This window comes from Mesoplodon mirus (genome assembly GCF_964341445.2).
Source record: "Mesoplodon mirus genome assembly, chromosome: 2".
Taxonomy (NCBI): Eukaryota; Metazoa; Chordata; class Mammalia; order Artiodactyla; family Ziphiidae; genus Mesoplodon; species Mesoplodon mirus.
This window is the reverse complement of record NC_138977.1, coordinates 184521678-184545149: the sequence shown is the minus strand read 5'-3', so window position 1 is coordinate 184545149 and position 23472 is coordinate 184521678. Positions and strand designations below refer to the sequence as shown.

The window sequence follows — 23472 nt, the reverse complement described above, 5'->3', positions numbered from 1 at the left end:
CTAGAATGTACAGGCAGTTTTAGAACTAAGCCCCAGTGTCCTAGGAAAACATTTTCTCTTAAAAAAGGAATAGGACAAACACAAACTCTTTTCAGTTAAATGTCTTTTTTATACCAGGCATTTTAAATATTATTTCAAGGGAGCTCCCTGGCGGTCCAGTGGTTAAGGCTCCAAGCTTTCACTGCCGAGGGCCTGGGTTTGATCGCTGGTCGGGGAGCTAAGACCCCACAAGCTGCATGATGTGGCCAATAAATAAATAAATAAATATTATTTCATTTAATGATCATACTATTTCTCTAAGGTAGGTATTATTCCCATTTTACACATGATGGATCTGAGTTCAGAGAGGTTAGGTAACTCGTCCAAGATCACTCAGCTTATAATTGGTGGAGTAAGGATGCAAACCAGTTATGACTTTCTTTAAAGCCAATGTTCTTTCCACTATGTTGCCTCCCTGAGTCTCAACTATGGGAACTTGTCTAGATTTCATTTATGATGAAGAAGGGAAAGGTCTTGAGAAACATTAGCTGTTGATGAGGTAGCATGAAGTCTCATCCCCTTTTCCTTAATGAGCAGTTTATTCTTTCAGTTTATTGGGCCATTTATGGTTGTTTCATGTCTTCAGAGATTCAGCGAGAGGTATAAATCACCTCAATTTGAATTTTAAATACAGGACTGTGTTTAAGTCCAATCCACTTAAGGGGGATTGACAGTAGGGAAGACTGATCCCTGCCCCAGGGATCAGTAGAAGCAGTAGAAGGGCGCCTTCCTCGAGGGGTACAGTTCAGAGTGGATTAACTTGGACATCAGAGGACCAGGCTCCAGTCTAGACCTTGCTATAAGTAACCCCTGTAAATCCCAGGCTCCCTGAGCCTCAATATCCTTCTCTGTAAGATGGAGAGGGCTTGACCATCTAGAGGATGACAAGTAGGTTTTAATTCCCATGCTCAAGGGAAGGAGTCTGTGATAATGACAGAAGTCTCGCTGATCTGGGCACAGAAGACTAGAGTGCAAGCATCTTCCATTTCCTAGATCAGGAAACCACTAAGATCCCTGTAAGTTATGACGTTTGTGGCAACATAAATCTTCCCCTTTGCCCTTGTCTAAATTCAACAGCCTCATAAATGTAAGTCCACCTGGACCATCATGGATATAGGGCATCATGGGACATGAAAACAGGGAGAGTGATGAGCTGGTCCTCAGAGGGGAGGTGCAGGAAAGTTAAAGGGAGAAATGCTTTCAGACCCCCTTCTCACCCTGGAGCCGGGTTGGAGCAATGGTGCAGTATTTGAAGCTAAGAACACACATGGCTCAGAAATGTCAATTTTCTTCAGTGGTTAAAACAAACAAACAAAAAATGTAAAGCCTTGGGCTTCACATTAAAACAAACAGATCTTACAGAGTAGAATAAAACATATTTACATGATTTTTTAAAAATAGGGCAAGAGGGGCTTCCCTGGTGGCGCAGTGGTTGAGAGTCCACCTGCAGGTGCAGGGGACACGGGTTCGTGCCCCGGTTCGGGAAGATCCCACATGCTGTGGAGTGGCTGGGCCCGTGAGCCATGGCCGCTGAGTCTGCGCGTCCAGAGCCTGTGCTCCGTAACGGGAGAGGCCACAACAGTGAGAGGCCTGCGAACGGCAAAATAAATAAATAAATAAATAAAAATAAGGCAAGAAACTTCAAGGAAATTTAGTGCTTGCCCAGCCTGCTCTGCTCCCAAGGGTCTACATGACCTGCTTCTTTTCTATTTGTTTTCTGTGGAAAACTTGGAAAGCACCAGTAGGAAGAGTACCAGGAAAGTGATGACCAAATATTCAATAGGGAAAGGCGAACCCGATGGAGGCCCCAGGAGCTTGTCTCTACTGGGGAACAGCCCCACTTGGCACTAAGAGCCAAGCTGTGACCTCAGCAAGCTCTAGGGAAAAGCCCAGGCCCCGACTGGGGCCTGTGGGACATAGCATGAGCTCTGTTGAGCAGTCTCCCTGAAACGGAGCCATTGTTCTGATGGGAATGGCAGAACTTTTGTCTCTCTCCTGCATAAACTCATGGCTATTCATTAGCTACAGTCCCCATCTTCCAAATGGCCCTCAGGTCAACATATCCACTTGCCATGTATTTACTGAGTATCTACTATGCACCAAGCATGATGTAAATTCAATAATCCATTTAATATCCTACTAGTATTTCAAACCCATGACTGCCTTGAGCCTGGTGTTCCTTTGTATGCCCATCTTAGTAAATGCCACCATCATCACCAAAGGCGTGGCATCATTCTCTTTCTCCCTCCTCTAAATCCTGTCCATTTTAGGACCAACTCAGAACCTAGCCAGAAAGAACACTTGAGTTGTCTCCTCTCTGTGTTTTTGGAGTTAAGACTCAGTCAGTCACAGCATCTGCTTCATTCTGAAAGCAGAAACCTCTGATACTTTCCCATGGGCTTGGCAAGCAAGTCATCCTTCTCCCAATTTGCCTCAGTGCCAACAAGGCTGAGTTCCTGGGGGCAGCAGCAGTCAAGTTCAGCCCCCGTAAACATGGCCAGTGTTGCTGAGGCTGGAGGACAGGTCAGGCCTCTAGGTGGAGCAGGTATGGCTGCAGGGGTCACATCAAACCAGTTCTGGGTGTGATTTTGGCAGCTATCCTGCCTAGTACTTAGCTTCCCTCGTGCCTGATCATTGTCTAAACACTGTTCCATGGTCTTCCTGAGGGTGCTCTGAATTATCCAGCAGCCTTTCCACCATCTCTTTTCTTGATGTAATCAGCCAGGGTCAGTTTCTGTTGCATGCAAACAAGGATTTTGCCCAAACGAGTATCAGGGTTCTGAGTATCACTTCCTGGTGAAGAGAGGGAGGGGACAGAACCACAGGTGACTCCTGGGATGTGGTCTTGGCAGTAAAGGACAAAGACAGACAAGGCACAGGCCAGGACTCTGCAGCCAGACAGGAAAACGTGAAATCTGGACAAATGCTCACAGTGATGCCAGAGAGGAGGAATCTGACCTGAGCTGAGTCCCCAGAAGTCCTGTGGAATTAGAATGAGAAATAAGTGACCATAGCAGTGAATGGGTAGGCAGAAGCACTGGACCAAGGACCTGAGAACAGAGGCAGGGCCTCCCAAAGCATCCTAGATGCTCCTGGGTCAAAACCATGGGATCAGAAACTAGTGGGGCTCCCATCACATTCTTAGTTCCCTTTGTCTTCCTTGGTTCCTCCATGTCTGGATTCACCCTCCTTTGTTCCTGAGGCCTCCATGAGTCCCGAGCCTCTGAATTGTCCACATATAGACTCAACCTCTCCCCGACCTGGTATACTGTTAGCCCTGCTTATGTGGTTATTTCAGTAATGTCAGTGTCTCCCACTGGACTCTCCCACTGGACTCTCCCATTGGACTGCAAGAGGGAAGAAACCATGTCTGTGTTGATTCACCACCATATCCCCAGGGCAAGCCAACAGTAGGCTACTTGTTATTATTGTCTAAGAGAGGGAAAGTCAATAGTTACAATAATAATTAATAAAATTAATATATTTATGAATAATAATAAAATAATATAATTAATAACAATTAATGTAGTCTTAATATTCCATCCTCACAAGTCAATGAGGTAGTCATTATTGCCCCTGTCTCACAGTTGAGAAATCTCACACAGATAAAATGATGCCATTGGCCCACTTATGAACTTGACCCAGGCCTATCCTCACTCATGTTCTACAGTTTCCTGCCAGCCCTTGCCCTCAGATGTAACACAATGAAAGGGGCCCAGGATTTGTATTAGGTACCACTCCTTTTTACCTATTTGACTTTGGTGGCTGTCATTCTCCCTCTTATGTTCTAATCCACGGCCAAGGAGGTTAGGCTGAAACAGGGAGTGAGTCTGGTGGCAGGTTCTGCCCACAGGCCTCTTTTGTTTGGCCAGCATATTGTTTTAGTTGAATTTGAATGCCCTTGGGCAAGGAAGAGCTCTACAGTTTTCAAGCTGTTCACCCGATTCTACCCTCCATTTTAAATTGTCAGGACCCAATTCAAGCCTTAATGTCATCTGCTTGGAGTCTATAAGCCTTTGACTCCTGGACCAATGGCCTCTACACCCTAATTACACACGACTCCATTGACATTCTTGTCCCTTTCTGCCCCCCACATTTCTTTATGAACCCAGAGTCTGCTAGAACCCTGGCCTCATATCCAACAAGAAGCCAATAGTACAGGACTGCTGTCTTCTCATCTTGTCAGTATATCTAAGGGTTATTTTGAGTATTTTTAGGATAAGCACTCAAGATGTGTGACCCTTAGAAAAAAAAAAAAGACATCTACAAAAATACCTCGTATTATTCAGAAGGATTCAAACCATATGTTTCTGCTTCTTTTACTGATTCTTTTACAAGTAAACCATTAAAATGCACTCCTCTAAGAGCTGTTTGATGTCCCAAGGGCTCCCAAACATTTTACAAGATGTTTTTCTTAGAACCAAAGGATACGTTCAATCTACCTAAAAGATGTGGAAGACACCCAAATCTGAAGGATTCTTTCACAGCCTTTGAATTGGATACAATAAATTGCCTGCCTCTAACTCTCCATGATGGATGAAATTTGTAACTGTCCTTGTGAAACCACTCATTGGGTTTCTGGGAGTATTAGAAAGAATGTCCGTGGAGGGAGCCAAGACCTTAGGAAAATTGTGATGTTTGTAAACGCGGCTTCTCTGACGCCAGGTCCCTTTCTCTCAGCTGGAAGTTGCTATGGAGCAGCAGAAAACAATTGAAGGCCAACGTTCATAACCAGCTCATCTCCAGGATCTCCCTCCCATATTTGCTTTTCAAGTTTTGTTTGACAAACAAGTGACGTTTCTTTTTCTGTTCTAACCAGCAGATGATAATCATCTCACCTCCCTCAGTGGATCTGAGTCCAGCAGAAAGCAAAGTCCTGTTACATCTTCATCACCCTGTCCTATCTTGTTGAGACTCAGTTCATAACTTTCCCTTGGCTCGTGGAAAGAACCTTATTATTAACCCTTCTCCACTCTCTGGGGCTTTTAACAGACATGTTTCCCTCTCAAGGTATTAATTTTTATTCTGACTAAAAAAATACAATAGTAACTTAAACATCTCACTTTGTCCAGAAGTTCAGTCTTTGAAAATCCCCCATGAATTCTCTTTTTTTTCATATATTCTATTGAAGTGTAATTGATATATAACATTTTATTAGTTTCAGGTGCACAACATAATGGTTCGATATTTGTATTTATTGCAAAATGGTCACCACAGTAAGTCTAGTTAACATCTATCCCCACACATGGTTACAATTTTTTTTTCTTGTGATAAGAACTTTTAAGACCTACTCTTTTAGTAACTTTCAAATATGCAGCACAGTATTATTAGATGTAGTCCCCACGCTGGACAAGACATCCCCATGACTTACTTGTTTTATAACAGAAATCCATGAATTCTCTAAGTCTTACATATTATTCTTACAATAGCTCTGGGACAACCTTCTCAGCATCCCGTCATCCAGAGAAGATAAGTGACGCTCCAGGGGAAAATAAGGACAAAGAGGAGACTCAGGTTCCTTGGTTAAAAATTATTGCACCTCTACTTTGGGGTCTCTGAGCATAAAATACTTAATGGAGCTCCACAGTGAAATGACCCTATGAATATCTGTGATTGAATCAGTAAATGAATGAGCGAATTTCTAGCACTAAGGAAGCCACGGTGGGGTGAGGGCTACCTGAGAGGTGGGCATCTAACTAGCCTAAATTTAAGGTTAGCCCAATGGGGGAATTAGCCTTTCTGATGAGTTGATGAGAACCTATAAGACTGAAGGGATACAAGTAAGGCTGAGCAGGTTCATTCTACTTTAAGAAAATACAAACTAGTCAAATTAAGAGACTTCTAGAACTGCTTAATTGTGTACAGCAAAAAATAGCCTTGGACACCTGGTTCTTTTCACAGTGGAAGAGCTGTTTAGACAAAAGCCAGCACTTGGCCATAATTACTGGTTATCCAATACTTTGCAAAAGGCCTCGATGTTTGTAGTGCCAGGGTGATTTAATGTGAAATATAGCTTCGGTCATGCTTTGGTACAGATGACAAAGAACACGGGTGCTCTTTCTGGCTCCAGCCACACTCCCACCCTCCTCCACGCCCAGAGCACAGAAAGAGGGTGACTTAGTGAACTGGGAAGTTCCAGGTCCTTGAAGATCTAGGAATGTGTCCTTCTGAGCCCAGTGACGAACATTCACACAGAGCAGCACTGAGCCCTTTTACAAAAGGTCCACCAGCTTCAGCTTCAGCTTCAGCTTAATATTCATTCATCCAGTCTAATGTCTCTTGACAAAGAAGGAGAAGCATTGCAGGAGGTGAGGAGTCCTGCTTTCTGTCTGTCATCCATCAAAATCGCCCTCTTCACCTCCACCTACAGTCTCATGCTTTCCTTGAAATTCTTATGCAAAATGTCTCTTTTAAAAAAAAAAATGGAAAGGACTGGTTGACAGCCTTACCGTGGTGATCACTGCCTCAGATTATCAGAAGTTCGATACTGCCCGAGCCACCCCACATCATGGTCAGCATCTCATGGAAGGGAGTCTCAGAAGCTCTTTCTCTATCCACGGCCTCAGCCCTGAGTTCCCAGCCTCCTTCATCTGGTACCAGGCTTTCATCCAGTTCTCTTACTTCTCATACCATCCAGTCTTATCACAGTTTTCTTGTGAAGGACTTAGTTCTACCTTCTTACCTAACACCCTCCCAGTACATACACACACACACACACACACACACACACACACACACACACACACACACACAGAGGCTTCTCTGGATCCATCCTTTATGTATGTCCATAATTATCCATAATGTATTATTATGGTGATGCTTGCTGCTCAGAGAAGGGTCTCGCTAGTTCCTCTGGGCATCAGATGTGAACCTTGGCCAAGACATCTTTCTCCCAGGTGGTACTCCTGCGTGCGGGTCCCCAGGCGATGGCTGGTCCCTAAATATCCCAAGCATTGCGTGTTACTCACAAACGCAGGTTTCGGAACCTGAGAAGCTTGTGTCCCAGTCATGCCGGCACTGCATCGTGCCTATGAGAATAGAACAACTTCTCAGTCCTCTGCCCCAACTTTGGTTTAAATCAAAGACAACTTACTTATTCAAAGTGTTGTTGAAAAGATTAAATGAAGTTATCCTTGCCAGGACCTGACACTTTTGTCCTGCCTTTTTCCTTCTGTGCAGTCTCAGCTTCCTGTACCCTCAGTCACTGTGCCACTGCTCAGGGGCAGCCCTTTGTGGTTTCTCTTCTCACTCTGTGGTCTTGTCCTGAGTGATGCCATCCAGCCCCACAGCATCGCTTCCCACCCACAATCAGGTGATGCACAGATGTGTACCTCCAGTCAGGCCCCTTCTCTGAGCTCTGGATGTGGATATCGCATCATCACCTTGATGTCTCTTCCTAGGTGACCCAGAAGCTGTCAAATCAATATTTCCATGAAGGCAGCCTCCCCGACTCCTGCCAATCAGTGTTCTCTCTCTCCGTGAATGTCAGCACCACCCACCCACCTCTGCGAGGCACAGCCCTCCTCCTATCACGTGCTTTGCTCACTGCCTCTCCCCACACAGCCATCACCAACGATTGTCACCTACCTGCAATAGCAATGGGGATCTTGGGGCTATAAAGTAGTGTCCATCTCCCTACACTTTTATCAGTTTATTGATTCACTTCATCCACTCATTCTTTTGAAAAATATTTATCGAGTGCCTACTAGTACACCATTGATTTTTTGTCACCTTGATTTTTAATAGTTTTAAACACTTAATTGAAACATAGATTATATTTAGATAGCATCTCATAGTCTCCAAAAGGCTTTCTCATTTCTCATAACGACACAGTGGAGTAGGAAAACAGAGATCAATAGACCCATTTTTCATATGAGCCAGCAGAATCCAACTTACTCAGAGATACCCCACAAATTCCCATTGGGGATAGGATGGAACCTAGATGGCAGGTCTCACATTCACTGTACTTTCAACTTCACTCTGCTCCCTCCACCAATTCACCAGGTGGCAAAGTTAATTGATTCTCCCTCAGAACCTTGGCCAGTGGTTCTCAAATATGGCAGACATCAGAATCACGGAGGTCTTTTAAAGTGCAGAGTGTTGGGCCTGCCTGCAGAATTTCTGACCCAGCAGGTCTAGTGAGCCTGAGAAGCCACATGTCTAACAAGTTCCCAATAAGCCTGATACTGCTGGTCTAGGGACCACACCTTGAAAACCACTGATGTGGGCTAATCCTTTCACCTGTGCTCTTACCCCCATTTCTTTTTACCTTCTTGGAGGAGAACCTTGACCCTACCTATGTTTTCTCCCTTGATGCCCCTTTGAGAAGAGACAGCTACCTTCCATATAAGGTATAAGGACCATCATTTGTGTCCTTGACGTTGACAAGAAGGTATACAATGGTACCCACACGGAGGCTGCTTAGTTCTCAAGCTTCTGCCAGCTGACTAAAGAGATTTGCCATGTGGGTGCTTGTCAGACCCCACTGTTAGAATCTCACTACCTCTCAGAATTGTTCAAAATATGGCTGAGGAAGGTAAAGTTTATGGAGAATTTAGAGACTCTGGCCCATCCATTCCTCCAGATACTCCCAAAGACTAATTCCTAGATTGAGCCAAACCAGCTGAGAGCTCCCACCTGGCCCCATGGTATGTCCTCCTCTGCACAAGGCCTTGAGAGACACTGGTTTAGTGACCTGCGCATTGGGCTGGGCCACCGCGCACACCTGGGACCCTACAGGAAGCGGCCTCTGAGAGCACACCTGGAGCTGCTGTGAGCGGCAGCCTCATCGCTGGTACCAGCAGGAAAGACTCTCCTGATTTGTACCCAGCATCATCGTGCTTTCCCTGAACAGATGGCTTGGCTTTGCCTCATGGACACTGCAGCTCTTAGAACTAGTTGTGATTGTCTCTTCTCTTTGGCCACTAGGGGACTTGACACCAGCTCTTTGACCCTCCTTGGAGGCCTATGGGCCACCCACCTGTCTATTTCCACCTTGTTTCATTATCACACTTATTTGGAATGTGTGGGGGGTTTTATATATATATATATATATTTATTTATTTATTTTATTTTTGGCTGCATCGGATCTTCTGTGTGGGGTTTTGCTATGTTATATGACAGCATTTGACCCTTCTTGACGCATGACAGGTACTGGAAGAGAGGTGGAACTGTGGACAGACAGCTGAATATGCAGAGAGATGAAGGCACTGGAAGGCTCACTGCTGGTCAGTGGCAGACACTCTCCCCACCATGCCAGATGCCACTCTGCACAGAGACAATGAGAGTAAATGTCTAGACCACAGCCTAGAGGGCAGACCATCTGATTTTGTTTCAGACCTTCAAGATGTCCTGTCGGAAGGGGTTTTCAAATGTTACAGACACCAGATATGCCAAGTTTTTCTTGCTAAGTTAGCTTAAAAAACTAATGAATTCATAAATAAACCCAAAACTGGCTCTGAGCTTTGAGAATTAATATCTTCTGATAGCATTGTAATTGGTACCATCTTTTCCCGGAGAAATTTTCCAAAATATATTAAAGTAAATACAAAGGTTTGTACTGTCCTTAATATCTAACATAAATATGAAAAAAAAATTCATATGCTGTTCATCATAGCAGTATTTCTCATTACATGATGAAAAGGCTAATAATGACACAGGCGATATGAAATATTAGGGAGTAATCAAGTATCGGTCAACAAAACTATAGAGCAACATGAAAATATAATTTAATATTAAGTAAAATCAAAGACATAAAACTAATTGTTGGACATAAGAATAATTATGATAAGAAATATTCCTGGAAGAAATGATGACAGTGTATATGGTAATGGGATTTTAAATGATACTTTCATCTTGCCTCTATTTTCCGAAACATTTTATTATGTGGTCATATTATTTCACTTTAGTAAAGTACATTAAATAAAATTTTAAGTGTTACCACTGATAGTAGAAACTCAAGTTGTTCAAGAGCATATACAGGCAGCCCACAGGCCTTGGCTCAGGGCACATGCAGAGATGCCAGAGACAGACAGAAGTAAACAAAAGCACAGACCATGGCTCTTGTATGGGCAGCAGCTGCCAGGCCCACAGGAGGGTCAGGGGAAATGAATGCCCAGTATGCCAGAATCTCCAAGTGTCCGTGGGTCAAATTCCACACACCATCTGTTGGTCCAAAGCTTTTATTGTCAGACCATAACCTCGTAGAACACTTGGCCCTGCCCACTAGGCTGTGGTCTAGACACTTGCTGGCTGGACTTTTCCACTGAACACAGAAACTAGCCCACAATTGCAGCTGAATCACATATTTGAATGTGGAGTAGAATTTGTCTCATTTCGGGTGGCTTTGATTTTCCAAATCTTGGGAAGATAAATATGACTGAATAAGAAGCATCATCTGTGTGATGGTCACAGAGAGTCGTTAAACAGCCATCCCAGCCTTCAGAACCACGTCCAGGGAGGTGGGCAGTGGGCTGGAGCCTCCTCTTTCCCTCTTAGCTCTCCTTCTGCAAGTGATACTTTGAGACCAAGTGATCCTGGGAAGACCATACATTACACGGAACATGGACATCTTTAGGTTCTCAATGACGTTCATGGACTCCTCCCTTTGAATATTTTCTCCTGCTTCTCACCAGTGGGGTAGCCTCTGATATGTTCTGTTTTAAAGGGAAGCTCTCTGATCCGTGGAAAACTCAAAGTTGTGAATTGGCGCTCCTCGATCATCCTGAGTGGACTGGATGCTGCAGAATCTCCTGGACCCAGAAAAATCCATCGATGTAAAGCAAATCAGAGAGCCAAGAGCAAATCAAGATGCCACGTCTGATGAGCATCATGGGCTTGGGAGCTCTAGGAAGTCCAAGTCAAAGATGAACTCCTAGCAACAGCTGCATTTTCCAAGAGGAACCCCCTCCCCTGAAATGAGAGAACAGTTGGAAGCTCAGTCAGTCAATATGGGCCTGGTACTGACCTGAGAAGGAATGGAGAGAATATATTCACCATGACTTTCTTAGCCACATCCAGGCTCCATGAACTTATTTCACTCAGTGTTTACTCAGGTCCTTTGCAACCAGAGGTTAATGCTCTGAGTTAGGGATTCTGAAAGCAAAATATCACAAGTTTCTGCCATCTCATTCTCATCGTCCCTATGCTCCTCAGAGCTCCATCCCCAGAAGTCAGGCATCAGCAACCCACATTGCCAGTAAAGTGGTTAATACTTAAACCAGGTCAAAGGATGGATATCGTCCCTGATTTTAAAGACCTGCAGGATTCCGTCTTACATCCTGCCTTCATGCCCCCAGGTCCCTACATCCCCAACCAAACCATGTGGCTCTTAATGAGAAACCTCTGGGCAGGGGAACTCTATTTATGTTTTAACTCTCAATTTTCATGAAGGAAAGAGACTTTCCCCATTGTCCCTAGTGAAGTCACACAAACCCTCTTGCCTTTTTTCTAAATTCCATCTTTTCAGCATCTTCATCATCTCTGGGACCATTCCCAAGAAGGCCTCTGGCTTCTCTAAATCTCTCCTAAAAGCCTTCCTTTTGTACCAAATGAAAGCAAGCTGACACATTCCTTGGACCCAGAAGTCTCTAGCTTTGCGTGGCCTGCAATTTTTCAAGAATGAAATAAAAAAAATTAAAGAAAAACATGTCTTTGAGGAATGAGTCAGCGGCATTAAAGTAACTCCCTGTGCAGGGGATTGTCTCCACAGGCTTGATACCTCGGCCCTGCTCTAGACATTCCCCATACTGGGGAAAGGTCTGAAATGTTAATGCCTTGGGACCCTGCCACAGTTTACAAAAAGCACCTTCGCCTTCAAAAGCTTCTGTGTTAAGCAGAGGTGATTAAAACCAGGTCCTTGCCAAGGGCGTTCTTTCACAGTTCTGAACAAGTAAGGAAAAGCAGAGATGATTATCTGGCCAGCTCGGCAGAGATTTGCTCCTTTCTGTAAAAATACACATGCTGACAAAACAACAGCCATAGATTTACAATTTGTCTGTTTTGATCACCTTTCATCACAGGAAAACCTGGCTTGTATACTCCATTAGAGGGGCTGCTGTGGGGATTGTCACGGGAGACAAGGCCCAGCCTGGGACCCGGACCAGAGATCAAGCTCGGTTATCACCTGGAACATCACCCTTGAGATTCATCTGGAATGTTCTAGCACCCCTGGGGCAGAAATGCCCTCTATTCTCTGTGTTCCTGAAACCCCGTGATTGACTCTTTGGCAACTTTTTGTGGGGTGTGTGGTGATGTGTGCATCTGTCCACCTCATCCAATAGCTCATGAGTTCCTTGTATTTCAGTGGGAGTCCATTAAGCCTTTCCTGAATTGTTAAGGGCTTCTCCCTGGAACACCGGGAGAGCCTCTCTTTCTTTTAAAGAGACATAAAATGGGAAGAATCGGTACCTTCATTTTCATCCAGACAAAGCAGTGCTCATCCAGGCTACTGACAAGACAGTCTAAGGCAGACCTCAAAGATGTTGCGGGTTCATTTCCAGAAAACAACAATACAGCAAATATCACAATAAAAAAAAATCACAAGAATTTTTTTGTCCCTCAGTAACATAAAGTTGTGTTTATACTGTACTGTAGTCTATTAAGTGTGCAATAGGATTATGTCTTTTAAAAAGTGTATGTACCTCAGTTAAAATATACTTTATTGTTAAAATAAACAATCATCTGAGCCCTTAGCAAGTCGTAATCTTCTTGCAATAGTAACATCAACGATCACTGGTCACAGATCACCAAAACAAGTATGATAAAAATGAAAAAGTTTGAAATATTGTGAGAATTACCAAAATGTGACAGAGACACGAAGTGAGCAAATGCTGTTGGAAAAAAATGGTGTCGATAGACTTGTTTGACGCAGCGTTGTCACAAAACTTCAACTTGTAAAAATCCTTAATATGTGTGAAGCACAGTAAAGCAAAGCACAGTAAAACAAGGTCTGCCTTTAATTGTAAGACAGATCCAAAGGCACTTCTCTTCATAGGCAGAGTTCAACTAAAAAAGTCGCAGTTCATGGATACGGAAGATGCACGAACGCCAGAGAAGTGAGAGGATGCTCTCGCCCAGCACATTTGGCCATTCGGTAGCACCCACCCTCTTTCTCAGAGAGGCCTTAGGAAAGGATGGTCTCCACCATATTAGAAATCCAAACCACGTAATTTAAAACAATGAGGTGTTATTTGCAATCTATAAAATTAACAAAGTTTTTAAAAGTAATAACAATTTTCATAAGGCCAAGTTCTAATGGATACTCTCTTGTACTACTTTGTGTGTGTGTGATGGGAGGGGGTGAGGTGTATTGATATACATTTTCCAAAAATCAGAATATATTCAAGGATCTTAGTCAGAGGTATAAACAAAGATTTGTGTTTTACTATGTCCACTGAAGCTTTGTTTTAAAACAAGAAATTGAAAACAAACAGCTATGCAATAAATGTGGTGATGTATTAGTATAAGCTAAGCTATGCAGAATTAACAAGGAAATGTTGAAATTTCAATGGTTGGACACAACATAGGTTTATTTCTTACTCGAAGTCTGATGTATGTTGAGCATCTCCAGGCAGCTTTCCCCCAAGCAGAGACCCTTGGATCCGGGCTGCTTCCATCTGCCATCTGCCATCTGCCATCTGCCATCTGCCATCCACTGTCACTGAGGAGGAGAAAGAAAAGCCTGGAGAGCGTACTTTTAATGGCTGCATGGTGCTCCCTCATCCGAACAGGCACTGTTTCACTAAGCCATTTGTGGCAGAGTCATGTCATGGGTTCTCCACAACATTTCCTCTCCCTGAGCATTTGGGTAATGTGTGTTGCCAGATCTCCTCTGCAGTTTGATTGGACCAACAGGTTGAACTCTGGACAATGGGATGTGGGCAGAAGTGAGGATGGTACTTTGTGCCTGGGACAGCTCTCCAGGCTTATCTATCTTTGGCCAGTTGTACCGTGAATTTCACGGGGTTTTTTGTTTGTTCGTTTGTTTGTTTTTTGCGGTACACGGGCCTCTCACCATTGTGGCCTCTCCCGTTGCGGAGCCCAGGCTCCGGACGCGCAGGCTCAGCGGCCATGGCTCACGGGCCCAGCCGCTCCACGGCATGTGGGATCTTCCCAGACCGGGGCACGAACCTGTGTCCCCTGCATTGGCAGCCAGACTCTCAACCACTGCGCCACCAGGGAAGCCCGAATTTCACGTTTTTAAAATGAGTTTCCTCTTGCTCACCAAACTCTCAGAGTCATTGTTTGCTCCCCTGTTTCACACCCACAGGATCCCTCGGCATAGGCTCTCACGTTTATTTCCAAAATACGTCCAGCATCTGACCACTTGTCATCACCTTGACCCTGGTCCAGACACCACCATCTCTGCCTGGATCTCTGCAGTAGCCTCCCCTGCCCTTGGCCCCCTACACTCTAACTCCACACAGCGACCAGAGTGAACTCATTAAAACGAAAAGCTGGTTATGTCACTCCTCATTCAAAAGCCTTCAATGGCTCCTCATTAGATGCAGAATGAGAGTCAAAGCCATTACAGTTTCTTTCTTTTATCGAAGTATGGTATTGTACAATATTATATAAGTTACAGGTGTACAACATACTGATCCACAATTTTTAAAGGTTATATTCTATTTATAGTTATTATAAAATATTGGCTATATTCCCTGTGCTGTACAATATATCCTCCTAGCTCATTACAGTTTCTGATAAGGTCTTCGTGGCTAGCCTTCCCCTGCCTCTCCACCCCGAGCCCCTGTCCCATTATCTCTCTTCCTCACTTCCTACCGCTCTGCTTCTTGCCCACTTTGCACCTTTCACAATGGTCTCCTCCTGACATCCCAGGAGTGCTCCCAGCGCAGGGAGGTGATGCTTGCTGCATGCCCTGCCAGGGACACTTTCTGCCCAGCCCTCCATAGGACTTCCTCCTCACTTCCTTCAGTACTTTGTTTAAATGCCACCTTCACCATGAGGACTTCTCTGAGCCAACTGCTTAAAATTGCAGATCTTCCTCCATGTCTCCTTTCCCTGACTTAATTTTCTGCATAACACATATCACCACTTGGCATATTTTACATTTCCCTCATTTTTTCTTTATACTATGTCTCCCCAAACGAGAATGAAGGTTTCATGAGGAAAGGAGTTGGGTCTGTGTTGTTCACTGCTGTATTTCCAAACAAAAAGAGATAGAAGGAAGGGGTAGGGAGAAGAAATAAGTACATTTTCCACACGGTGTGCTTAATCACTGAATGAGGACACATAACATGGTTCAAAGGATAATGCTCTGGTCATGGACAAAGCACAGTATGAGACAGCTCAGAGGAGACGAATCAGGCAGAGGGAAAATGGCATTTTTCTTGATGTGAAACTTGCCTTGTTTACATCCCTCCATATGAGCATCCCACTCACAGCTCTGTGATCAGCCAGATAGCACCAAAAGGCCAGTGAGTTACTGGGTGTGGAGAAAAGCACTTGGGCTGGGGGCCAGGAGACCCTGGGTCAGTCATAGTCATGCTTTGGGTCTGAGATTTTCCTACTGTGAAATTAGAGGGCTGATACTGTAAAACATTAAGAGTCTAAAATTCTTCAGGAACTGAATTTTATATGTATAAGTGAGATATTTCTATTTGGAAAATGGACTTCACAGAGATTAAGCAGATTCACTGCATTAAAGCACATTTTGATATTAGCATACATCTTGTGTATTAGCATACAACAGAAAGAAGATCACCATGTCAGACCAGCAGAACAGAACTTAAGAACCCTTTGTTGAGTCTGGGATACTTTTCTATATGATTTCTTAGTTAATCTTGGATTGCTGACAACAAATTCTCGAGGGGAACATCGGGGCACAGAAAGGGTAAGCAAGTGTTCAGAGTTAGAAGGGGTACACACCCAGTTAATATCCAACTCTCTGCATCCTGACCTAACTTGAGTGAATATTGGACTTGAGAGGCATAGCATTTTGGGGAGGTCATGCTGCTTCAGAAAAAAACTTTAAAATGCCACAAGTTTTTACTTTTCTTCACCAACTGTGGCCTAAATACAAGGGTCTTTTAGAAGACAACAAGAATGACAGACAAGTGCCAGGTGGAAACAATTAACCCAATGTCCTATCAGCCCAGGTGGCTCCAGGCCCAGACACTCCATCTCCATCCACCAAACTATTATGATGGATAAAGAAGGCCAGTCCCCAAAAGACAGACATTTGAGATTCTTTGAGATTCTAGGTCATGCCCTCATGTCACCTTTTAAAAAGAACCAGCTTGAGGCCAGAGGGCCTTCTGTGAAATTATGTCCCCTGTCCAAAGTGGACTCTCCAGGCTCCTGTTGAGCTGTGACCAGTGGATTCATTTAATATGGAACAAAAGCAGATGATGGTGATGTGAGGTTTTAGTGCTGCCATTGCCTTAAATGATAGGAATTGTCATCATGCCCAGAGAAGACAGCTATATTGAGATATCCCTAGAGTCAACATGGGCCACCTCCTCTGCTTCCGGCCTCCACAACTTAGCTTTCCAATGTCCGTTCAGAGAGGCATAAGAATGTGGGCCTGCTCCAAGGAACTGATTGAGAAGCCACAGCTTCTGTGTTTCTAGATGAAAACTGCCCCAGGATCTCAAAATACTCAGAGGAGCAACAGAGCTCTGCGCTTGTTAGCTGTGGAACCCTTAAGATAAGAAGCCACTTTGAGTGCAATGGAGATGCATAATAGAATATCCAAGTTAGAGAGACCAGGGCACCTGGAAGAGAAATAAAATTTTACCTGACTAGATCAACAAATTAAGGAAAGAAAAAAAATCACGACTAAGTACAAAGGTTGTAAACAAAATGGAAGAAATGAATAGCTCAGTATCTGTATTTGAAATCAATGTGAATGGGCTGAATCCATATGTAAAGACATTCAGATAGTATAAAATTAAAATTGAGGGCTTCCCTGGTGGTGCAGAGGTTGAGAGTCCGCCTGCCGATGCAGGGGATACGGGTTCGTGCCCCGGTCCGGGAAGATCCCACACGCCGTGGAGCGGCTAGGCCCGTGAGCCATGGCCACTGAGCCTGTGCATCCGGAGCCTGTGCTCCACAACGGAAGAGGCCACAACAGTGAGAGGCCCGCATACCGCAAAAAAAAAAAAAAGAGCCATAAACCATCTAGAAAAAACCTAAACATTAAAAACAAAATAATTGAGGACTTCCAGTTCTACAATGACGGAGTAAATATACTTATTCCTATTCCTCCTGCTGAGTACAGCTAAAAAGCTGGACATTATAAAACAAATCAAGAAGTCTGAAAAGCAGAGAGAAAAAGGCAGCCTGGCTAGGGACTTCAGAACCCAAACCATGATATGGAGGTGAGTTCCTTGGGTTTTCTTTTGGATACACATATTCTAGACTGGGTGCTGGAGAAGACAGCGAGCTGGAAATGCCAATAGGTACAGAAACAAGGGCCCACCAAGAAAAGCATTTTTTTTATAGCCGAAGGGCCAGAATGGGAGTAGCATCACAAGACAGAAAAGTTTTTGACAATAACCATTTTACTCCAGCCAGACACCACAGAAAAAACTGCAGCCCCACCTTCCTCCCCACCAGCACAGGCAAACACTTCCACTCTCGTTGGGGTGTAATAAGGCTCCCCCCAAACCCCGCCAGCCCTCCTCAAGATGCTGGCAAAGTAAATTAAGTAGGGAGTCTGGAATTCCATCCTTGATAAAAAATAATGAGCTCCTTCCCACTCCCCAGAGTCAGTGGACACCACGTCAGAGCCTGGACTTTAATGCCCACCCAGCAGTAATGGGGCAGCCTTCCCACTCACGGCTGGGACAGTGTCAGAGGATGCCTGCAAAAACACAAGATCTAATGAATATCCAGAGTCTCATAATATAATAGCTGAAGTGTCTAGGATTCAATTACATATACAGTTAAATATATATATACCTGCGTGTGTGTGTGTGTGTGTGTGTGTGTGTGTGTGTATATATATATATATACATGCTTAAAAATATATGAGAAAGTTGGTTCTATAATATTAATGGTGATTATCTTAAATAGTGGGAATTCAGGTGATGCTCACTTCTTCATAGAAAACAGAACAAGATCACTTTCTCATTGTTCCTGTGTCCTCTTGGCCAGGAAGAAGTGATGCCTGCAGTTGTCCCACAGGCACTTGGGAGGGCAGGGGGACGCTCTAGGGACAGGTGAACACACTTCTCTGTCAAGGCCACTTGAACAACACTGAACTTGATACTGAGAATTGTCCCTGAGAAATGACGTGTTTTATTTTCCCACATTGGGGGCCACGCCAGCGGCATTCATGCTGCACTTGCTAAATACCTCGAAGGCAGGCTGGGGCTGCAGCCAAGTCAGGCAAATGGTTGGCTGGGTGCCAGTCTCCCCAGGGGTATTCTTGGAACCTCTGGCTGAATCCTCAGAACCTGGTATCCCCTGTGGCCCAGACCAGGCAGGCAAGACTCCCCTCCCAACCACTGTAGCAGAACAGGCCAGGGGTTATGCAGAGGCAGAGAGAAAGAAGCCAGGGATGAGGTGGCTGAGATCGGTCCTTTTTACCATTGAAAGAAAATCCAATTGTTTTCTGCAGGCCCTGAAGAAATGGGAAAAAACCCAGAGGACTTTACTGACACAATTAATACTTTACTTAAAAAGTCGATAGTCAAGCCAATGTTTCTACATCAAACCAAGCTCGATGAAATGCAAATAGCCTACAAAGAATCTTCTGATTCTTTTGAGAGACCATAGTCAATCTAGTAAGCAGACTGTCTGCACAGCAGAAATGGAACTACCCTGGAAGGGAAATGGGGACTTGGAATGTGCTGGCAGAGGACTGGGGGTCAGTTTCCTGGAGCCATAAACCACCAGGGCAATCAGAATCAACCAGCCCCTCAGTAATTAGGAACTGGACCATCACATAGGGCAAAAATAAGACAGCACTTTTAAGAGAATATCCACCTAAAAGCCTGCATCCTGTGTTAGTATGGTGGCGATTTTTCTTCAAGGGGTGTGTATGAGTGTGTGTGTGCATGCACTATTTGTTTATACATATAACTTTTGTGACTCATTTTTTTCACTTAATAGATTTTGATCATCCTGCCTTCTGCATAGACATAGATTAACTCATCCTGCCTCAACTGCCAAGTGAATTAGGAGTTCATTGCAAGGCTGAGTCATTGGGATGGAGTTTCCTGGTTTATGGTGTAGGCCAGAGTCAGCCAAGGCTCCCTGTGCCCCTGTCCACTGGGGCTCAGAGCCTGCAGGCACTTCCTCCTCCTCCACACACAGGCTGAGCAAAAGGAAGCTCGGCAGGCCATTAGCAGGGTCCCCAAAGTCTTTCCCTCTGACGCTGCTTTCTGCATGATCCCCAGCACTCCCAGCCCTGACACTCTAAGTTGAGTGAATTACAGGCTCTCTGCAGAAGCCCATCCCTTCCCCCTCAGATATGAATCCTAAATATCTGGATATCACTGGCTCCAACGCCATCAGCCTCCCATCCTCCAAAACTTCCTTGATGTCTCAGGACCATTTATGTTATCATTTTTCAGTCTTCCAACTGCTTTGCGGACATTTTTCAATTTCTCCATTTCCAAGATAAACACAGGGACCCAACTTACTAATGTGAAACTGGAAAATGTGCATTCTCAAAGCACCATGGGAAGACAGAAGAGCTTGTTCAAGGGCTCAGACTCATGGAAGAGCATGACGTAGCCAGAGAATCTTAAGAATGTGGGTAGTGGAAAGAGCAAAGGACAGTGGGAAGGTTCATTCAATAAGCATTTATAGAGCTCCAGGTTTCTGCAAAGTGGCAGGGGACAAAGTGAAAGGGACAGCCAGGGGCCAGAAGGTATAGGACTTTGCGAGATCCACGTGGCATTTCTTCTGCGGTGTTAGGGTCTTCTGGAGTTACCGTTGTCCCATGACGGTCAATGTCCCTAACCAGACCCTGTAGCACCACTGGCAGCAGGTGTCACGCTGGTCCAGCTTCACAGAGCAGGAGGGGCAGCCACAGAGGCGAAGCCCTTGGCCAGGAGAAAGCTCAAATAGTGCAAAGTGCCACGATAACCCAATTTTTTTAATTTTTGAATTTAAAAAAATTTTTCTTCCAGTTTTATTGAGGTATGATTGACATACAGCACAGGATGGGTTTAAGGTGTACAGCAGAATGATTTGACTTACATACATCGTGAAATGATCACAATACATTTAGTGAACATCTATCACCTCCTATAGATGCAAAAGAAAAGAAAAAGAAAAATATATATTTTCCTTGTGATGAGAACTCTTATGATTTGCTCTCTTAACAGCTCTCATATATAACATACAGCGGTATTAATTATATTAATCATGTTGTATATTATATCCCTAGTATTTATTTATCTTATAACTAGAAGTTTGTACCTTTTGACCACCTTTGTCATTATACAAAGATATTACATTATTATTGATTGTAATCCCCACACTGTACATTTCATCCCTGGGACTCATCAGTAAAACTCAATTTTTAAATAAAGTTATGGGATCAGAAATCCAAACAGTGAGCACTTAAGAGCAAGGATATATAAAACAAGAAAGTGCTGCACTCGGCACTTTTTTGGATGGGTGAGAGTTATGGCCATTGTGATTTAGTGCCTGGGAAGGGTTATAAAGAGCCGGGGGATGGGAATTTTCCCATATGCTCTTTCAAACACACACACACACACACACACATTTTAACACTCTTGATTTTTCAGATGTTCCAAAATTTTAAACAAATGAGTTACTTGGATGGAGATGTGGAGTGTGCCAGTTTTCACCAGCAACCAAAAGAACCAAAAGTATGAACATGTGAGGCAGCTTCAGGACACAAACCAGGAGTCTGACCCTTGGTGGAAAGAGTGGGTACCCCTCAGAGCCAGGCGCTGGGAGGACAGGCCTGTGAAGAAGGGTTCCCACATAGGAGCCTTGCTTCACTAATTGGACAGAACACCTGGATATGGGATTGTGAATATCCACCCTTCCTGGTGTTCCCAGACAGATCCTCCCATGTACGAGTCCAGTGCCCAGCTGTGGGGAGAAGAAGCTCTGGAAAGCCAGGAGAGCATTCTTGTTTCCCATTTAGGCTGGTTTTTGGGACATGAGGGGTGGGAGTCAGACCTGGAGGGACATGTCCTACTCTACAGTCAGTTTTAGAAGGAGCCTTCTCCAAAGGAGGGTGAGGATGGCCAGGGTTAGAGACCAAGGTCCCTGGAAGGGAAGACAAAAGGTAAATCTGGAGGCAGGTCTTGGTGGTTGCTGTGATAAGTCCCCTTGCTTCATCTTCAGACCATTCCTATTGCCACTCGCCTTCCCCAGTTGACCACTTGACAAGCTTCCATGTGACTCTGGCTTGGCCTGAGACCTACTGATTCACAGAGATCCCCAACTGGAGAAAATGCACAGGAGTAGGAGACCTAGTCAGAGGGAAGACCAGGTCAGGGATTCGCTTTTATTTTAGTCTAAACCACAGACAAGGAAATCAGAGCTTTCTCTTATTCAGGGTCCCCCATCCACAGGCTCTTCTTTTCCAGTAAAAAAAAGCTGAGCTGGGAGATATTTCAGGATTCTACAGTCATGTCTTTCACCAATACACAACTCATTCTTGTCTTGGAAATGATCAAAGGAAACCTGCTTATAAACAACACTGCCATATGACCAGAACCAGGAGAAAGATTGGGGAAGAGGTGTTCTCATGCCCAGGAGCTGCTTCGCCATGCTGGGAGGGCATTTCCAGAAGAATGAACAATAGAAATATGTATTTGTCATTCATTCATCTATTTATTCTTCAATCAATAGCTATTTTCTGAGCATGTTGGGCACTGAGGGCAAGGGGGAAAGACAACAGTTAATTCACTTAACAAATATGTATTGAGTACCTATTGCACATAATAACTGCGTAAATATTGTGTGTCATCACTTGGACTCCAATCACACAAGGGGACTGTCTATGTTCCAGGGAGTAAAAGTGCACTTGTATTAGGTTATGTCTATACCCCCACTTTGGTGGACCTCATACAGGTTTAGCCAACAATCATTCCTCTAAGGTTGATAAGGTTATGATGCTATGGAATAAAAAAGCAACTGCTGTGTTGTAATGGCTAGAACAGATTTGACAAGACAGGAACTTCCTGCTACAGGGAGCAAATGATGTGTTACCTGCAGCAAATGGAGAAAATGCTGTAATCTGTTCAATTACCGAAGCACAGCTCCACTTATGATGTAATTTGGAATTCTAGGTCTACTGAGTTTTATGCTCTTTATGGATTTATGCCTGCCAAAGAGATGATTTTCAACTTGAAATGTGATCAGTGTTTGACTTTGGAACTGGCATTCTAATGTAGCTTACTTAGTCTTCATGGTCATATATTAATGCTAGCTAGATTTAGAAATATGAGGGACAAATGCAATCATGTGATATTTTTAAATGCAACTCTATTTCTAAACCAGTAACCTCTGATCCTACATATTTTGCTTGGTGCCCAGGTGGGGAGCACATTTTTACTGCCATGCATGTTCCCAGCTTGTGCGTTAATAATGGGTACAAGTTTGGTATTATGCCAGCCCTGTCCTGGCAACCATTTATGGATGGACTATTTCCAGCAAAAACAATAGCTTACCAAGCAGTTTTAAGGGAAGTACCCAATTAGGAACACAAATTCACAATGGTTGATAGATCCTCAGCTTTAAGAAAAAAACTAATCATCAGTTCCAAGCTGCCTGAGAAGAAACCACTCCAGAATAAGAAATCACAACCAGGAAATGATAAGCCATTATCAAAAGCAGTCCTTGAAAATCAAAGGAAATATGAGACTAAGAAGGCTGCAAAGCAGGAAATGACAAGAACCAAGATATGGCACCTACCCCTGCCCCACAGAGCATACCAAGGAACACTGTATCTCGGTTAACATCTGGAGACCGTGAGACAGATGAAAAACTCAAGATCCTAAAGAGGCCCCGAAAGCAATTGAACCTTGAAAGAGCAAGCAGCAACTGAAACATGGCTAAAAAAACAATGACTTGGAGAAAATTTAAAAAGATACCACCCTTCTCCAGGTAGATTTGGAATTGGTTATGTTAAAGATTCAGAGAAGGCAAGTTTTAGCATAAATCAGTGGAAACACATCCTGTGTATTAAACTCTGTAGAGCGCTCTGCAGGTCGCCTGGCCACCATATACCCATACTTACTGCTCATCTATAATGCACCCATTTATCTAAGATTTGGCATATATATGAAATTAGTTAATAATGTCCACTAAATTGACTTTTCCTACCTCTCAATACATGGTATAGAAAAGAGACATGTCATATTTTAGATTCCACATATAAGTGATATTATATGGTATTTGTCTTTCTCTTTCTGCCTTATTTCACTTAGTATGATAATCTCTAGGTCCATACATGTTGCTGCAAATGGCACT

The 23472-nt window shown here is 43.9% G+C and overlaps 1 pseudogene across 1 annotated transcript; it reads left to right on the top strand.

Annotated features, from left to right (window-relative positions):
* Positions 1-2532: 2532 nt before the first annotated feature.
* On the top strand, positions 2533-23047 carry LOC309798680 (eukaryotic translation initiation factor 2A-like; annotated as a pseudogene). The gene is made up of 2 exons: positions 2533-2584; positions 22072-23047. The product of its transcript is annotated as a eukaryotic translation initiation factor 2A-like (transcript).
* Positions 23048-23472: the final 425 nt, after the last annotated feature.